The sequence below is a fragment of the Balaenoptera ricei genome, chromosome 2 (genome assembly GCF_028023285.1).
Source record: "Balaenoptera ricei isolate mBalRic1 chromosome 2, mBalRic1.hap2, whole genome shotgun sequence".
Lineage (NCBI taxonomy): Eukaryota > Metazoa > Chordata > Mammalia > Artiodactyla > Balaenopteridae > Balaenoptera > Balaenoptera ricei.
The window spans coordinates 132,608,762-132,625,797 of record NC_082640.1 but is presented as its reverse complement, the minus strand read 5'-3'; the positions used below and the strand labels follow the sequence as shown (position 1 = coordinate 132,625,797).

General features: G+C 32.2%; 1 non-coding gene across 1 annotated transcript; it reads left to right on the top strand.

The window, feature by feature from the left end:
• The first annotated feature begins 16,096 nt into the window (after positions 1 to 16,096).
• Positions 16,097 to 16,167, top strand: LOC132361465 (small nucleolar RNA SNORD93). Its single transcript, XR_009501753.1, has one exon. It is a non-coding gene; the product is annotated as a small nucleolar RNA SNORD93 (small nucleolar RNA).
• The last annotated feature ends 869 nt before the right edge of the window (positions 16,168 to 17,036 follow it).

The window sequence follows — 17,036 nt, the reverse complement described above, 5'->3', positions numbered from 1 at the left end:
AGTATATGAAAGTTTTCATTAACCCCAGTGCTCCCCAGCACTTGGTATTCTCCTTCAGTTTTCCCTTTAACCATTCTTGTGATTGGTGGTGGTGTATAATTGTGGTTTTAATTTACATTTATCTGATGCTTAATGTATATTTGTTGTTAAGTTTCTAAGTTATGAACTTTTTCTCTTGGGTATTTTCTTGTAAAACCCTTTTTGAAGGGTTTGCCTGTTATTTCACCTCTTAATTTCCTAGTGTGTAAAATAAGGTGATCACAGAGAAGGACCTTTGAGTTACATTCAGTTTTAAACAACTTATTCAACCTATATGAACAAATGAATTTCTATAAGTACATAAAACTATAAAAACATAGTGTTACTAACCAAATTGACATGTAGAATTAGCTAATTGGCAGTTGACTTAGGAAAAGATTCTCTTCATAATTGACTTCAGTGGGTTGTTTTTAGTGTTAAGAATTTGAAGGATGACAATTCCATTTATCATTCAAGTCAGAAAGAAAAATATAACAGGAAGTCATATGTTTGAGGAGGATCTTTCTGTTTAAGCCCATATCGAAGTTCAATACTGAGAGACTTAAAAATACACTTAATTGATTTTTCCCAATTCTACTTATACACACAATGTGAGATATATTTTTATATATCAATATACCTGATGAATTTGAAAGGGTACTTTTTATGTGAAAAGATGTAAATTAGCTAATTAATGCCAAAAAGAGTGAAGAAGATGTGAAATAGAGTTTTTAGATAAAAAAGAGATACAAAACTGAGAGTTTAAAATGAAATGGGGACAAATATGATTGAAAAAATGATCTGAAAAAAAAAATTATCTGAAGAAAAACACAGTTGGTATCAATATGAAAGCCAAATTACAGATGTGCAGTAAAGGGTTAATTCAGCAGGCCTGTGTTACTCAAACCTTGTACATTTCAAGGAAAAGAAGTAGAACTTGATAGAGCTCTGAGCCTTGGGTATTCTGCCTGATAAGTGCTTTTGTATGTCTGAGGACTTGGGCCAAGCCTGAGAGTTTATGCTAATAATATGGTTAATGGTGAATGCCTGTTTTTGTATGCTTGAGGCTTTGTGCCAAGCTGTATCAGCTTGACCCTTGCACTCACAGTCAAGGGGTCAATCAGCTTGAACATCTAAGAGAATAGTCCAGTATTCTTCCCTGATTGGTAATACCTGTTGTCATACATTGTTGCTCAGAGAAATAAACACCATCTCTTTGACTCCATAAGTTTGTTTTTGATTACCCATAATTTCACTCACATTCTTTTTTCCTTTTCTGACTTTAATGAATTTTTTTGTGCAGTAATAAACTGTAACTGTGAATGTAACAGCTTTTCTGATTTCTGTGAGTTAACGTGGTCTTGGAGACCCCTGACATGATATATATCTAACCATTACACTACCTAAATAGCCTACCTATTTTTTCTACCTAAACAGACCTACACATTGAAATATTTTAAAATATTGAATGTGATATGAATGAAAAATATAAGAAAATTTTATTTATAGTAAAAATTATTTAACATGCTATAACTGAGCAGAAATGTAGTTCCTTTAGAGTTGGTTTGTAGATAATTTAAAAATTATATCATGTAATGGTCATATACAAATAAGAGTGGAGCTCTTCTTATACCTGTTGCTTCAATACCTGTGGTAGCACCCTATTTGCTACCAATACCTTTCTGCTATTGCAAAAGCACCTAAAGGGCTCTGAAAAAGCAGATTCTGAAAATGAGTCATTCATATTAAAGTAGGGAAGACAATATCAAGTCAATAGTTTGGTTTTTGATAATTGATGTGATGAGAAGCAAGTGCTGAACAAAAGTCAATGCCGAATCTGAAATAAGGGTGATAGTGTCCAATCTGATTCCAAAATTTGAGAAGTCCTACAGTGCCCAACAATTGCTTGCATACATCCCAGTAAGTAATAGATGTTAGTTAACAATGATATAAAAGATTACTTTTATCTCGATTTGTATTCATTTTTTTTTTCAAATGGTTATTAAGTTTTTAAGACTTAAATACTTATTAAGTAGTTTAGACCTAACCACTCAATAAACAAATGGTTATGTATTTCTTTTGGCCTGAGGGTGCTGTGGGATAAAACAAAACAAAGCACTAAGGGTGCTGAGAATAGAGAAAGTTAGGGAATATCTTATTTATGGCATTTTAATAAGTAATCCCAGGTTTTCCTTATCTCAGATTTATTGAACCAGAACGTATGTCTTATAGCGACTAATCAGAAGTTTAATAAGCACTTTAATTCTTATGATTTACAGCTACATTTTCAGAATCATTCTTTGTTACTGCCTGTGATTGTTATTTGCCTTGTGATTGACTATAGATCTTGCAAAGTTCAGTTTAATGATATTGTTCATATTCGTTATGGTCAATTGATAAAGTGTTTTATATTAATGTTTTTGTTGTTATTATTTTTATTATTGTATGTATACGGACATTATTTGCAGCAGCCCACAAGTTTCAAAGAAACTGTAATCTTAAGACCTCCCATTGGAACCAATTATCACTTAAAGTGTTTATCATGAAAACTCTAATTGTTACTTAATACATGCACTCTCAGTTAAATTTTAATGAGGTTATTTATTTAGTTCTTTTCACAATAGACCTTTATATTCTACATGTGCCTTTGATGGTGAGTATTAATGAGCTAGTATAAAATAGTTCTGGAAAAAGACTTCCGTATGATTCTTTTGATCTATGGAAGTGTTACAATTTTGTCACTCATTAACCTACAAATGTTGAGAGTAAAGGGCACCATTAACTCTTGCAGGAAGGCTTACCTCTGGCCCAACTGTGGAGAAATAAAAAGATTGTAGGAGACTGTTGACTAAAATTAGCTATACTGATTAATCACTATAAGAGATGCTATGAGAAAGAAAGTTTATACAATAAAATCATTTGGAGAAAGAGGATACAGTGTGTTTTCATGATCCATGGTTCACATTTTCATATTACGTGCTCTGAGTAAGTACTTCTATAGTAAATAAATAGTTGAACATTGTTAAATTCAGTGATTAGCTACCAAACTTTTTTTCAAGATAACACCCATTATTAGTCCAAATAATTAGTGTTCCTAGCAAGATATTTTCAGAAGTGCTATATAAGAAATGTGTTATAATATTCAACAATACTCAATGAGTGTTTATGAAATGTCCATTATATATCAGTCACTGCTAGATGCTGATGTTGAGGAGGAAGAAATTTTCCTCTACCTTTTAGGTTCTTCTGGCTGGTCTAAAAATTGAAATGAGACAAATTAACAGAAAATCAAACAGAAGTTTAATACCATGTATACAAGGGAGAGACCCAGGAAAATTGAGTAACTTGCCAAAACGGCTGAAAACCTTACCTTAAATATCATCTTCAGCTAAAGGCCAAAGATGTTAGGTGTAGTGGTTTGGGACTTCAAAGGGGAGGAAAGCAACTGACATGGAGATTGAAAAGCAAATGTTTAGTAAATAAATGTTTGCTGGGCCATACAGAGACAGTGGGATGCAGAGAGGAATTTTAACAGACTTTGCTATGTTCCTCCCTATCTACATGCCTAGTTCATATTGTAGTTATCCAGGGTGATAGCTCCCTTCATGGAAAAGGCCCTCTATCTACATTCTTTAGTCAGTTAGGGGGAAGGTCAAAGGTTCTTTCTAATTCTTTTGGACCTCAGTTGTTTTCAGCTCAAAACAATCCGCATGTTAAAGAGACATTTTGGGATGGCAAATTATGCTCTCCTGCACTGGGCATGCAATGATGCAGACAGGTCTACATCATTTCTATCTTCCTGGAGACAGTCAATTCAATAAGCTGCTGAAATAAATTGTGAGCATGTTTTATTGCCATAGTGTGATTTGACATCATGTGCCAGGTGCAAACTGATTCAGTCTGAAGTGACCAGAAAAGGATTTTTAAAAGAGAGCTAAAGTAAGCTCTGAAATATGAGTAGGTGGGGATGTGTGTGTGTGTGTGTGTGTGTGTATGTGTTTGCAAGTGAGACAGAGGCAGAAAGAGAGACACACACATGTACACAGAGGGAGAGAGAGAGAGAATGACTGGCTCAGGGGAGGTAAAGAGGTAGAGGATATTCCAGCTTTGGAAATATCTTTAGAGACATAGCTTTTAGTTATTTATTTACTGTCTTTTCCCACCAGAATGAAAGCTTTATGAAAGCAGAAACAGTGTTTGCTTTCCCTTCAGATGTTGCTCCATATAATGAGAATGTTGTCTAGAACATTGTAGCTGCTCAAAAAAACAAACAAAAAAACTTGTGGAATAAAAGGAACATGAAAATATTTACTCAAGTTGAGCATAGATTGAAAAAGTTTAGCATAGAGAGAAAGACTGTACAGCACAAACCAGCTCTTGATCCATTACTATGTATTATGGACTGAACATGTCTCCCTAAAACTTACATGTTGAGGCCCTAATCCCCCGTGTGGCTTTATTAGGAAGTAATTAAGGTTAAATGAGGTCATAAGGGTGGGACACTGATCCAATAATATTAGCATCCATATTAGAAGAGGTACTAGAGAGCTGATCTGTCTTTCTCTGGTAGACATGCATGGAGAAAAGTCCATGTGAGGATATAGTGAGAAGGTGGCCATCTATATACTGGGAAGAGAGCTCTCACAAGAAACCAAAATTTCTAGTACTTTGATCATGGATTTCTAGCCTCCAAAACTGTGAGAAAATACATTTCTGTTGTTTAAGCCACCCAGTCAGTTGTATTTCATTATAAAAGCCCAAACAAGCTAAAACACCATGCTTTATTATTTAGTATATATTCTATGCTAAATGGGGAACCATTTAAAGAATTTAAGCAAGAAACTGTTAGAAAATTACTCTGGCTGCAAAGTGGAAGATGGTGGTAGGCTATTGTATTAAAGTGTCAGTGAGAAGGTTAATTATATTTAAAGATGTAGATTGACAGAATTTGATATCTAGTTATATAACAGAATGAATGAATTCTTGTCTTAAATTTATAGATTAAATTTATTGTGACATTCAAATTAGGGAAGTCTGAATGGCTCATTGTTGTCATGTTAAGTTTGATGTTGTGAGATACTCAATAAAGACATCCAAGAAAGAGGTGGATACATATGTCTGGAACTTGGAAGGAAGGGTGACCTAGAGATATAGAATTGCTCTTCATTGAGATTTATGTGTGAATTCAAGCCATGGGGAGAATTTATAAAAGAAGTGGAGAAGACCTAGAAGAGAGGCCTAAGGAATAAAGCAATTTAAAAAATTAGAAGAGACAAAGAGCTTGCAATGAAATATGTCCAATCACATAGTGGAAGGATAAATCGAGGAGATTTTTGAGGCAGAATTAGTGGAAAGAAATTTTTAACAAAGGAAATATGATAAATGATTTCAATTGGACATAGTATATGTCTTCCAAATATAAAGAAGTATATTTCTTCCTCCTGAATCTGTTATGAAGAGCAAGTTTTGGGTGAAGGTGGTCAAAAAGCACAAACTTACAGTTATAAGATAAATAAGTTCCAGGGATATAAAGTACAGCATGATGACTAAAGTTAACAATACTCTTGTGTGTATTTGAAAGTTGCTAAGAGAATAGATCTTGAAAGTTCTTATCAGAAGGAAAAAACAAATTTTGTAATTATGTGAGGTGATGGATATTAACTAAACTTACTCTGGTAATCATTTCATAAAATAGACAGATACCGAATTATTTTTTGTGCACCTTAAACTTATATAATGTAACATGCCAATTCTATCTCAGTAAAATTGGGAAAAAAGTGATATTTATTCCACATATCACTATTTAATTTCAAAGACAAAAAATAAAGCCTCTGTAAGTACCCATCTAGCTCTCTCTATGTAGAAATCCTTCTAAGATGAAATACTATTTTACTTCTCAGGGTGCATTCTTCATCCAAAGCCTTCTCAGCTTACAATATTGACACCCTTGCTAAGCATGGCTTTACAAGCCCCATACAAGTCATTTACAAGAAGTCATTTATTTACAAAGAATATCTAATGTGTATTATATAAAATATTGTTAAGTGTTTGACAAAATGTTTCCCTATTGCAAAAATATAAAGATATAAGAAATAGTTCTTTGTATAGATATTAGAGTGGGAATGAAAGAGCATTTAATTAAAATAAATGGTGAGCTAAGCATTGATCCTAAGATCCCTGTCATGTAATTAAACTAGTGAAGAGAGAAAAATGACAGACTTTCTAATAACAGTATGGTGTTTAGAATATTAAATTTTAAATTTCTGATTATTTTAATGCATTTTATTTTATAGTTAAATAATTTATATAGACTATTTTTAAATGCTCTCCTATGAAATTCAAGTGTATCTTAAGTCATACCCCTGAGATGATGAAAGAAAATACAGAGAAATCCTCCTATTTCCATTTAAAATGAGATTTCTCATTGTCACATGCCTCTGGAGATGAAAGCGAAACAATAATATAGGCAATGAACAGCATTTTCTCATATGAACTCTCCAGTAAACAAAAGAAAAAGTTTCAATGGAACACAAGAACTTTGAGCAAAATAGAGGAAGACTTACAGAACAGTAATGTTTTTAAGCACTGTGATTGTCTAACTAGAGTCAACCTATTTGGGGACATTTAAAAAATTCTACCCATTTTTTGTAGAGTGACTTACTATTTAAAGGTGCTTTTTTGTATTATATAAACCATATGAGTTTACAATTTCTTATATAATAGGATTCATATTCATTATGTAGTACTCAAAATGATAGCAAGAGAAACAACTTTTAAAAAAAATTGAATGATATCCCTACATTTGTTTAATTATCTTTGATAAATATTCTGCTAAGCTTATTTTTCAATCCACACAGTTGCACAGAAATTTAGGGTTCTTTGTTCCCCTAACCCAACTAGCTTCTTGGGAAGCTCTGCTTGCTACAAGCAGTATGTGAGGTTTTTTTTTACATAGTGGACTCTCCGCGGGAAGAATGAGAAACTTAGTAATGCAATTTCCCAGACATTTATGTTTAGGAGAATGGCAATAGACTTGCTTTGGAAAAATTCATAATTTCTAAAAATATTGATCTAATTGTTCAAATATGAAGATTAATTTTTTAATAAGGGCAAACCAGGTGTTTTGGAGCCTAAAATTTTTATAATTTTAATATCTCTTTTAAAAACAGGATATACAATTATAAATAATAAATTTGGTAATTTATTTCCGTATTGTTATTGCATTGAGAAATAAAATGGCGACAAATTACAAACTGTAAAATATTTATTATATTTATTTTACCACAAACATCATATAATCCAGAAAAAATATTAATCTCCTGACACAACTCTAACGGTTCCCATAGTTTTGGCTTACACATTCAGATTTCTTCTTCATGTGACCACAATTCTGTAATAAAATTTTCCATAGAGAAAATAAAAAGGTAATTCAGTGTTTCCTCCGTTATAGTTGATCAAAATTTGTTTATTATTAAGATTTGACTCCACACATGGACTTGTCCATTGTTTGTAGCACCACTACAGATGTGTGTTATACAAAGTGGAAATTCTGATAATTTCTTTTGCATGATTCTCATCAGATAAGATAAGCGAAAAAGTTCTGTGTATGCATAATTCCATATACATTATCAAGTATATGAGTGATAGGAGAATTTGACTAAGAATTGATTAGAATTGAATCCTCCACTTTAATTTTGCATGTTTGGAAGGATTTCTATAACTTCTTACTCTGTTCATTTCAAACCTTTTTTCTCTTCCACTCTGTACATACATACATCCCATACAGTGGATTTACCATGGGGCACATTGTAACAGCATCTGTATCTTTGTGTTTTGATGCTAGGTAAGTTGGCAGAGTGGAACTTATCTCTATGGTAGATGGCTACCAATAAACTATCTAGACACTGAAATCACTGTAATTTACATAAAGACACTCCTCTACAACCCAACTAAATATAACACAGATTCACCTTTCCCTTTCCTAGATCCCCAAAATTCTCACAACCATTCCAGCAACATATGACTGTTTATAAAGTATAGGGCTTCTACTAATTGAAGTTAAAATATTACTCTTGCCATTTTTTTTAAACATAGGATCACATGAACACAGTGCTAGTGTTTCTTCCAAGGTCCAGGAAGGGACCCATGAAGTGAACAGCCCTGAAAGTTAAGCTTCATTAGCTTCACATTTATCTACCTGTAGGCTTCTATTCTTGATCACACATTTTATAACTACTAAAAATGGCATCCCAGGATTAAAAATAATATATGATATATTTCAGTGACTGGGAAGGTGATTAATAATAGGCTGAAATCTAGGTTGTTCTTCATAAGGAAATAATTGCTACAATTATCTTTAGACCTGATATGCATTTAAATTAAGTGCTTTTAAAGGAATGGTCTAATTGTCTTGATTTTGTAAAATTTCCAAATCTCATTCTTCTTATGGAAATCAGTTCTTGTAATACATGAACTCTTAAGATAAATCATTTTAGTGATGACTAATTAATAGAATGTCAAAGATACTTGCACTTTATATTTTCCATTTATAAATAACTTTCCCTTTTTTCTAATAAACAAAATTATTGTGAAATGTTAAAACTATCATAAAAATCTTAATAAAACACCCATGAGTTTTATTAAAAAATGGAAAGTATTAGCCTTCATTTTTTATAAAAATGGCTTTATTTTATGTGAACTGATGAAGGCTCAGCTGGTTATAATAAATAAAGTTTAAAAAGAGAAGTTATTTTGCTTGAAAATAAAGTCGCTGACAGTTTCAATGCAACAAAACCTATTTGTCTATTACCACTTTCATGCACTTACTTTTATAAATAAGTAATGGGAAATGAATCCATACAAGTTACAAAAGGACTTTTGATAGTCAGCACTAACATGTAAATGGATTTTTAGAATTGGCACCTTTTGGCTGTAGCAAACTGAAATAAATCCTTAGTGACTTGGCAAACACTTTCACTTCAGCATTGAATTCAGTGGAGTTTTCTCCTCTGATAAGCTTTGAGTTGGGCTTAGTTGTTCATTTATTTCTATTCCACAGTGAATACTGAGAGCCATTTTCAGAAATCAGACTTGCATTCTCCAAGGAGAAACATTCTAAATAAACACAAGAAGCCTTCCAAGGAAATCTTGTGGGCTCTTAACAGCTAGTCATGTAAAAGCAGACACTATTAAACCAAAACCCACTTCTATTGAAGATTTTTCTTTGAATCTCTGATGACCTTCTCATTGTGATCTATAGTTTCAAAATATGTCTAAAAATGGAACAGAATATATTACACAGGATAATTCTTTTTGAAATTCAACAACAGTGTCCAGGCTTTCTCCATAGTGAAGGCTGTGGCATTGGGACATGATTTCTTTAATATGAAGAATTCCTAATATAATTCCAAAGATATGCAGTTATATCTAAACAGTATATGAATCTAAAGTAATCCACATTCTAGGAAATGCACAACAGGCATTAAAATTGATTCATATTTACAAGTACTCAAAAGGTATAGAAAAACTGTTAATAAGAGATGCATAACATCCAAGAGTTTTCTTTAATAATTTATTTATTCCTTTTTTAAAGCTAAAGTGGGTCTTATGTTAGAAAACTCTTCCACTAAAAGAAGTTGACCCCAATGTCTTTATTTTATAAAATATCTGTGTTTACATCAACTGATTCCTAACTTCATAAAGTAGAAACTTAGATCATTAATTTTAAATATAATTTTCTTTTCCTAATATATGTGTTTAAACTTATACATTTCCATTTAAACAGTGTTTTAAGTGCATCTCTTAGATTTTGACATGTTTTTATTTTCAGTGAGTTCAAAATATTTTCTAACTTTCTCATTTTTTCACCCATAGGTCATTTAAATTTTTGCCGTTTAACTTTAAAATGGAGATTTTTTTCATATATCTTTTGTTATTGACCTCTTATTTCATGTTTTAGTGATCAAAGCAAAGTCTCTCTATGATTTCAAACATTTTAAATTTTGGCACTGGTTTATGTCTACTCCCTCCATGATAGTGTATTTTAGTGAAAGTTTGATGTGTTCTTCTCTCCACCCCCAGCTTTATTAAGATATCATTGACATAACATTGTGTAAGTTTAAGGATGGGTTCTTAAAAATATGCATTTGACTATTATGGGGATTGTGCTCTATAGATATCAATTAGATCATTGATTTAATAATGTTCAAGTCTTCTATATTCTTTCTGATTACCAAATAGAGAGAGAAGAGTGTTGAAAACTTTAACTGTAATTGTAGATTTGTCTATTTATCTACTGAGTCCATTAGTCTTTCTTCAGATATTCTTAAACACTGTTATCCTCTGCATACATATTTAGTATTGCTGTCTTCTTGAAGAATTGACCCCTTTATAATTGAGAAAACCAAAGGCAATAATTCTTATTAACAAGACAGAAGAATTCTCAACAAAATATTAGCAATCAAATCCAACAATGTATAAAAAGAATAATATGTTGATATAGTCTGAATGTTTTGTCTCCCCTAAAATTCATATGTTGAAATGGATCTGATAGCTTAAGGCAATCCCATGGGTAACTCTGAAGCTGGGGCCATCCTTCAGAACTGCGTGGAACTGAAACAAACAGGTTAGGTCTTTATATCCCTGCATAGACCAGTTAAGAGATGTGGACTGCTTCTGGGAAGGGGACAAGACCTTAGACAAAGCAGTTTTCTTCAGCCTAAGCCAATTCTCAGAGAGGTACTTAGTTGAGACCTGTCCTCCAACACTCCCAGCATTGGAGGAATGAGTGTAGTGTCATTGTCCTGAAAGCACAGGATCTGGGTGGCACACCACAGTATCCACTACTGAAAGTAAGAGAAAATTTTTTCACTATTTCTAGATGAAGTGATCATGTACAACAAAATGTAAGAGAGACAAAAGATAAAAAAGAAAAAACCTTTTAAATAGAATTTAGCAAGTTTTTCAGATATACGATCAACATTCAAAAGTCAATAGCATTCTTACATCTCATTAGTAGCCAAGTAGAAAATATACTGGGAATTTACTATTTATAATGGAAGTAAAAGTTATGTATCTACATACTGTCATAACAAAAATGCACAACATTATAAATCCATAAACCAAGAAATAATTGATAGTGATGGACTAAAATTTTTAAAGTATCAATGATCCCAGGGTTTATCTACCAATTAAATATAGTTCTACTTGAAATTTGAGTACCATTTTGTAGAGAACTTGACAAAGATACTAATATATTTAAAGAAAAATATAAGTTCAGAGATATTTAAAATAACTTGTAAAATAGAGCAAAAATGTAATGAGGATATAGGTGGATTTGTCAGCGCATATAAATAGTCCAATTAAACCAATATGTGTAGGAATCAAAATATGAGAGAAGCAACATATAGATGAGTAAAAAAAGTATTGTTTATTATTGGTGTTGGGAAAGTTTCCTTAATAGTTAAAACACTGCCTCATACTATGAATAAATAAAAACAGGAAAGTTTAATGTAAATGTTCAAATAATAAAACTAACATTATAGTTTGGGAAAATTTTCTTCTGAGTTTTATTTGCACAAGGATTTTTTAAATAGACCACCAAGAAGCCCAAATTAGGAGAAGAAATTAATAATTGATTTCAGTGCCTTCCATGGACAAAATTATATATTTTTTAAAAAGCAGACTATGCATGGTTTGCATATCTTAAACTGATTAGAGCTTAGTAACTTGGTTGCAGAAAGCATTACTAAAGTTCAATAACAGAAACAGAAAATACAATAAAAAATTAAAAGATGGAAATTGGGTAAAGCTGAATAGTTAAGAAATCTAGTTAGAAATTATTAATTTTATTAATAGTTATAGAGTAGAAATTAGAAGCTATAAGGAATCACTCCTTGTAAACATCAGGTTGTTAAAAAATAGAACATCACATACAATGAAATGCCAGTGGGAATCTACATGCACTACTGACGGGAATGTGGACCGGTGCCAGAGTTCTGTCAGTCCTCACAAAATTGAGTGTCCTTCTTTTATTTCTTTGTAGAAACATGGATAATCTTATTTATTATATCAGGGTGACAAAGGCCTTTCTCATCAAGATATAAACCCCAGAAACCATGGTGGAAATTTTGGTAAATATGATTACAAACAAATTATAAATTATAAATTTCTCCGTGACCACAAAGTCAAAAGAAAAGGCAATTTTGAAACTCCATTTGTAGCAAGTGGTAATTTCCTTCTTTCAATAAGCTCCTACAAATTTGGGTGTTTGTTTAGTAGAGGAAAACCAGTTTATAATTTCCATTCTTTTTTTTTTTATTGAGACTGCAGTATTGACATAAGATTATATTAGTTTCATGTGTACCACATAATGAGTATTTTTCAATCTTCTCATTGCACTCCTGAGTATGGAATTGCTTGGATCTCTTTCCTTAAGGCAAATGTATCAGAGTTCTCATTTCAGTAGTGATGGTAGTAGCAAAGAGTTGGAAGCAACCTATAGTTATTGATAACCTGAATAACTAAATTATAGCATATGCATACAAATGGTGATTATAGGTTGGTGCAAATAAGAAGGCAATTGCATTGTCAATGTATTCCAGCCAAAGACCACCAGGAACACACCTATGCTGACTGACAATGTAATGTGCCATGAACCCAGGAGTCTGATTAAACTTTAGCCCTGTCTTACCATTCACAGACATAATGTTTATTTAAAGAAAAGAAATTGAAATTAAACTGTCTGGAACAGAAGAATCTAACAAACTGCTAAATGTAAAATCTAAGTTGTCCTTAGAGTTGGTCTTAGAGCTGTCCAGCAGAGGTGGTCTCAGGAGGGAAAAAAACAATATAAAAATTTTACATTTTCCTTCTAGTTTTAGCAGTTTCTCCTTTGCTTTTAGTATTCATTATTGCTGAAGAAAAATCTAATGTCAGTCTGATCTGTGTTTTACTATAGGCAACAAATTTTTATTCTCATGTTGCTAAGGTTACATTTGTCTCTTTTCCTTTGTTTATAAAATGTCACCCTGATAAATATACTAAGTGGCCTTCCCTTTCTCCATAAACCTGCTGGAAGGTGGCAGTGTGTGTCTTTCTAATTTTCATTCTCATTTTGTCAAGGGATAACTCAATGGGTCATTTCAATCTGGAAATGCATATCCTCCCTTTCTGTGAAATTTTCTTGCATCATATAAAAAATTCTTTCTACCTTTCATCTTTTTCATTTCCCCCTTTATAATTTCTATTAATCAGATGCTGAATCCTCTAAATTAAGTAACTACGTTTTCTTAACTACTTTCCAATCTTTCTACAAGTTTTTAGATTTTAGTAAGCGTTTTTTAAAATTTTCTGGTCTTTTTCTTCCCACTTTATGAATTGTCTTCTCTTGCTCTGAGGTTAGTATTTGAAGGTAGTTTTGTGAGGTGTTATATTTTCTGTAAAGGTTTGTTTGTGTTCCCTTATTTATGTTTGCTTTCTTTCATGATACATATTTTTATTTGCTTATTTTCTATTTCACATGAGAGTATTTCTCAAATATGTAGACAATGGTCCTTGATTGTCCATCTATGGTTTAATAATTAAAAAAGCAAAACAAGAAAGCATGGTTTGGGGCTTTTAGTTTGTGTGCATCTTATTAACAGATAGACTGAAGATTGAAATGTTGAAGCAGTTATACTGAGTTAACCTTAAACGTCAGTGTACACTATGTATTGAAATCATTCTCTAGCACAGAATACTCTTTTTTTCTTTTACTTTCCTTTATTTATTTATTTGTTTTAATTTGGTAACTACCAGGAGTTCTGTTTAAGAGGCATTAGGAGGTAAGGAGTGTTGACCTCTTCACATAAATATTTAAACATATTACACTATTTTTAACCCTATTATCATGTCCAACCACTATACAAACTGGTATTTCTAATTCCTAATCTTCTCAGGGATTCTTTTGGCAGATCTGCCTTGAATGATATCAAGTTTACATATTTATAGTTTTCAAAATCCATGTATTTTCATTTTTAAAAAGTTGGAACAACTTTTCATAGTTTCCAGTTTTCATCAGCTCTTGCTCATTCTATAATTTCTCAAGGATTATCAGTCCTATAGTTTTAATTTTCTGGAGCAGTCAGTACCACAAATTAAAATATATTTAGGCCAAGAGCTTTTAAGTTAAATTAAATAAATTCAATTTGTTCAGATATTTTTACAATTCCTCTACCTGTCATTGGTTTCTGCTATGTATTATTATTATCACTGTTCAGTTAATACATTTTAGATTGAAATGAGAAGGCAGATTTTGGCATCCATCAGACTTACACTATGACCTTCTCCTTCTTTTGTTTCTCTTTCTTCTTTTATGATAGTAGTATGTTTACAAGCTTTATTAGAGCTTTTAGCATTCACATCATTTCTTTAGCTCCATGATGCCCACTTTCATCAGTATTTTATCATGTTTCTTTTTGTCTATTGTATAAGTGTCTCAGGTCTGAAATAATTCAAGTTTTCCATGCAAATCAGTCAGTTTCTCCAGGGATCCCCTTTTTTCTCATAGAGCTCATTTGAGATTATGCCGTCAGAATTGCTTATTGGAGACACTTTCAGCTCTCTTGACTCATATTTTAGTTTTTAATCTGAGAAGTTCTATAATTGTATGAATTTCTCTCTAACTTTATGAAAAAAAGAGTATCATACTGTAATGAAAATGTTATAGATTTTTTGTTTGTTTCAAAGCAAACATGATATAAATTTCAACTCTACTACTTACAAATTTACTTCTCTGAGTTTGTGTCCTCTCCTATAAAATAAAGGTGACAATCTCTGGGATTGCTAGAGAAATTCCTAGAGAAAATTTCTATGGATGAAAACATCATATACACTTCTAGATTTTAGTGACCAGTAAAAGTCAGGTAGCATTTTACCTGTGTAAACTTAAGACCATACCTTTATCACAGTAATGTAGGTACAAAGTAAATATGGGAGTGGGGAATTACATTAATTAATATACAAAGTGTGACTTATTTGGAGTAAAAAAAAAAAAATAAGTAAACTATTGATAAATTATGAAGGAAGTAACTATTTGGCCTAGATATAAATCTGTTACTAATTGGTAAATATTATAGTACTGTAAGTTATACTAATGAGAAATCTCAGTGGGAAGACTTTAATGACACAATTATTCTCTCCAATAAAATAACAATTAGTTTGTCCAGTATTGTACTAATTGTTATTAACATAGAGTATTGACAATGCTTAAATGCTAAGTATTGAGTCACTTCAGAAAAAAAATCTTATATTATAAAACTATTTCACACATACAGAACTGATTATCTTGCTAATGCTAAAAAGAAATATTAATTAAAAATTTCAAAACTTTTAAAATTAATAGACATTATTTTTGAACAGTTTTAGATTTACAGAAATTTTGAAAAGATGATATAGAGAGTTTCTATTTGTCCTCCCTGCTTTCCTACAGTTTCCCCTGTTATTTACTTCTTGCCTTCATGTGGTACATTCATTAAAATTGATGAATCAATTTTGATATACATTATTGACTAAAGACCATAGTTTACATTAAGGGTAACTCTTCGTATTGTATGGTTCTGTTGGTTTTGATGAGTGCATAGCGCAATATGTCCATCATTACCGTATCATACAGAATAATTTCATCACCCTAAAAATCTCCTGGATTCAACCTATTCATCCCTCTTCCCCTCGCCATGAAACCTTGTAAGCCATCATTCTTTTCACCTTCTCAATAGTTTTGCCTTTCCCAGAACGCCATATAGTTGAACTAATAATGCTTTTCAGACTGTTTTCTCTCACTTATAAATATACATTTAAGATTTCACCGTGTATTTTTTTGTGACTTGATAGACCATTTATTTTTATCATGGAATAATATTCATTGTATAAATGTACCAAAGTTTATTTATCCATCTACCCATTGAAGGCCATCTTAAATGCTTCCAGCCCTTTCGGCCTCGGTGCACGACTCGGCTCAGTCCAGTTCAAGATGCTGGCAAACAGGTATGGACCAAATGGAAAGAATTTGGCTTGAGTTAATAAATACGAATAGAATTCTTGGCCAAGGATGAGAACTCTAATCTGATTGGATATCCTGCTCTGATGGGTTAAAGGATTTACCTGAGGCCAACTTGATAGGGCTGGTGCTTGAAAGCTTTTCGAGGAGATAAGGTGTATTTGAACATGTGACGAGTGATATATACAGAGTAGAGGTGTTTGCTTACTGTCCCTTTCATGGTGGTAGCAGGGGAGGACTTTTGAAAAGGTGCCAAATATCTGCAAGAACATATATCTGCCCCATAGAGAATTTCTGTAGAATTCAATTCCATTTAAACTATTTAAAATCATTTTTCTGCCAACCAGCCCCAGCCTGAAGCTCAACATAGTAACTAGACTAGCTATTCTATCAATACAGCTATCTTAAGAAAACTGTCAGCTGCTTGAATTTACAAAGTTTTTCCTATAATAGATTATTCTGATGATTAAATCTGACCCCTTTGACAGACAACGGATCAGTGGATTCCTAAGGAGCAGGGAGGAGTTTGCTGCATAGGGTTTGGGGCAGGGGGGAGGGGGGTGTTGAAGAACTGCTCTACACTTTGATTATGGTGCTGATTGCCTTGATCACATTTTGGAGTGAGTTTTACTGAATGTAAATTCAACTTCAATAAACATGGCTTTAAAAACTTAAAAAAAAAAAAAAAAAAAAAAAAAAAAAAATGCTTCCAGTTTTTCACAGTTATGAACAAAGCTGCAATAAATATTCATGTGCATGGCTTTTTACAAATAATTTTTCAACTCATTTGGGAAAATACCATAGGAGAGAGATTGCTGGACTGTATGGTAAGAAAACGTTTAGCTTTGTAAGAAACTGCCATACCATATTCCAAAGTGGCTGTGCCATTTGCATATCCAGTAGCAATGAATTTGTTGCTCCACATTTTCACCATCATTTGGTATTGTCAGGTTTTGTTTTTGCCATTCTTATGTGTGTATGT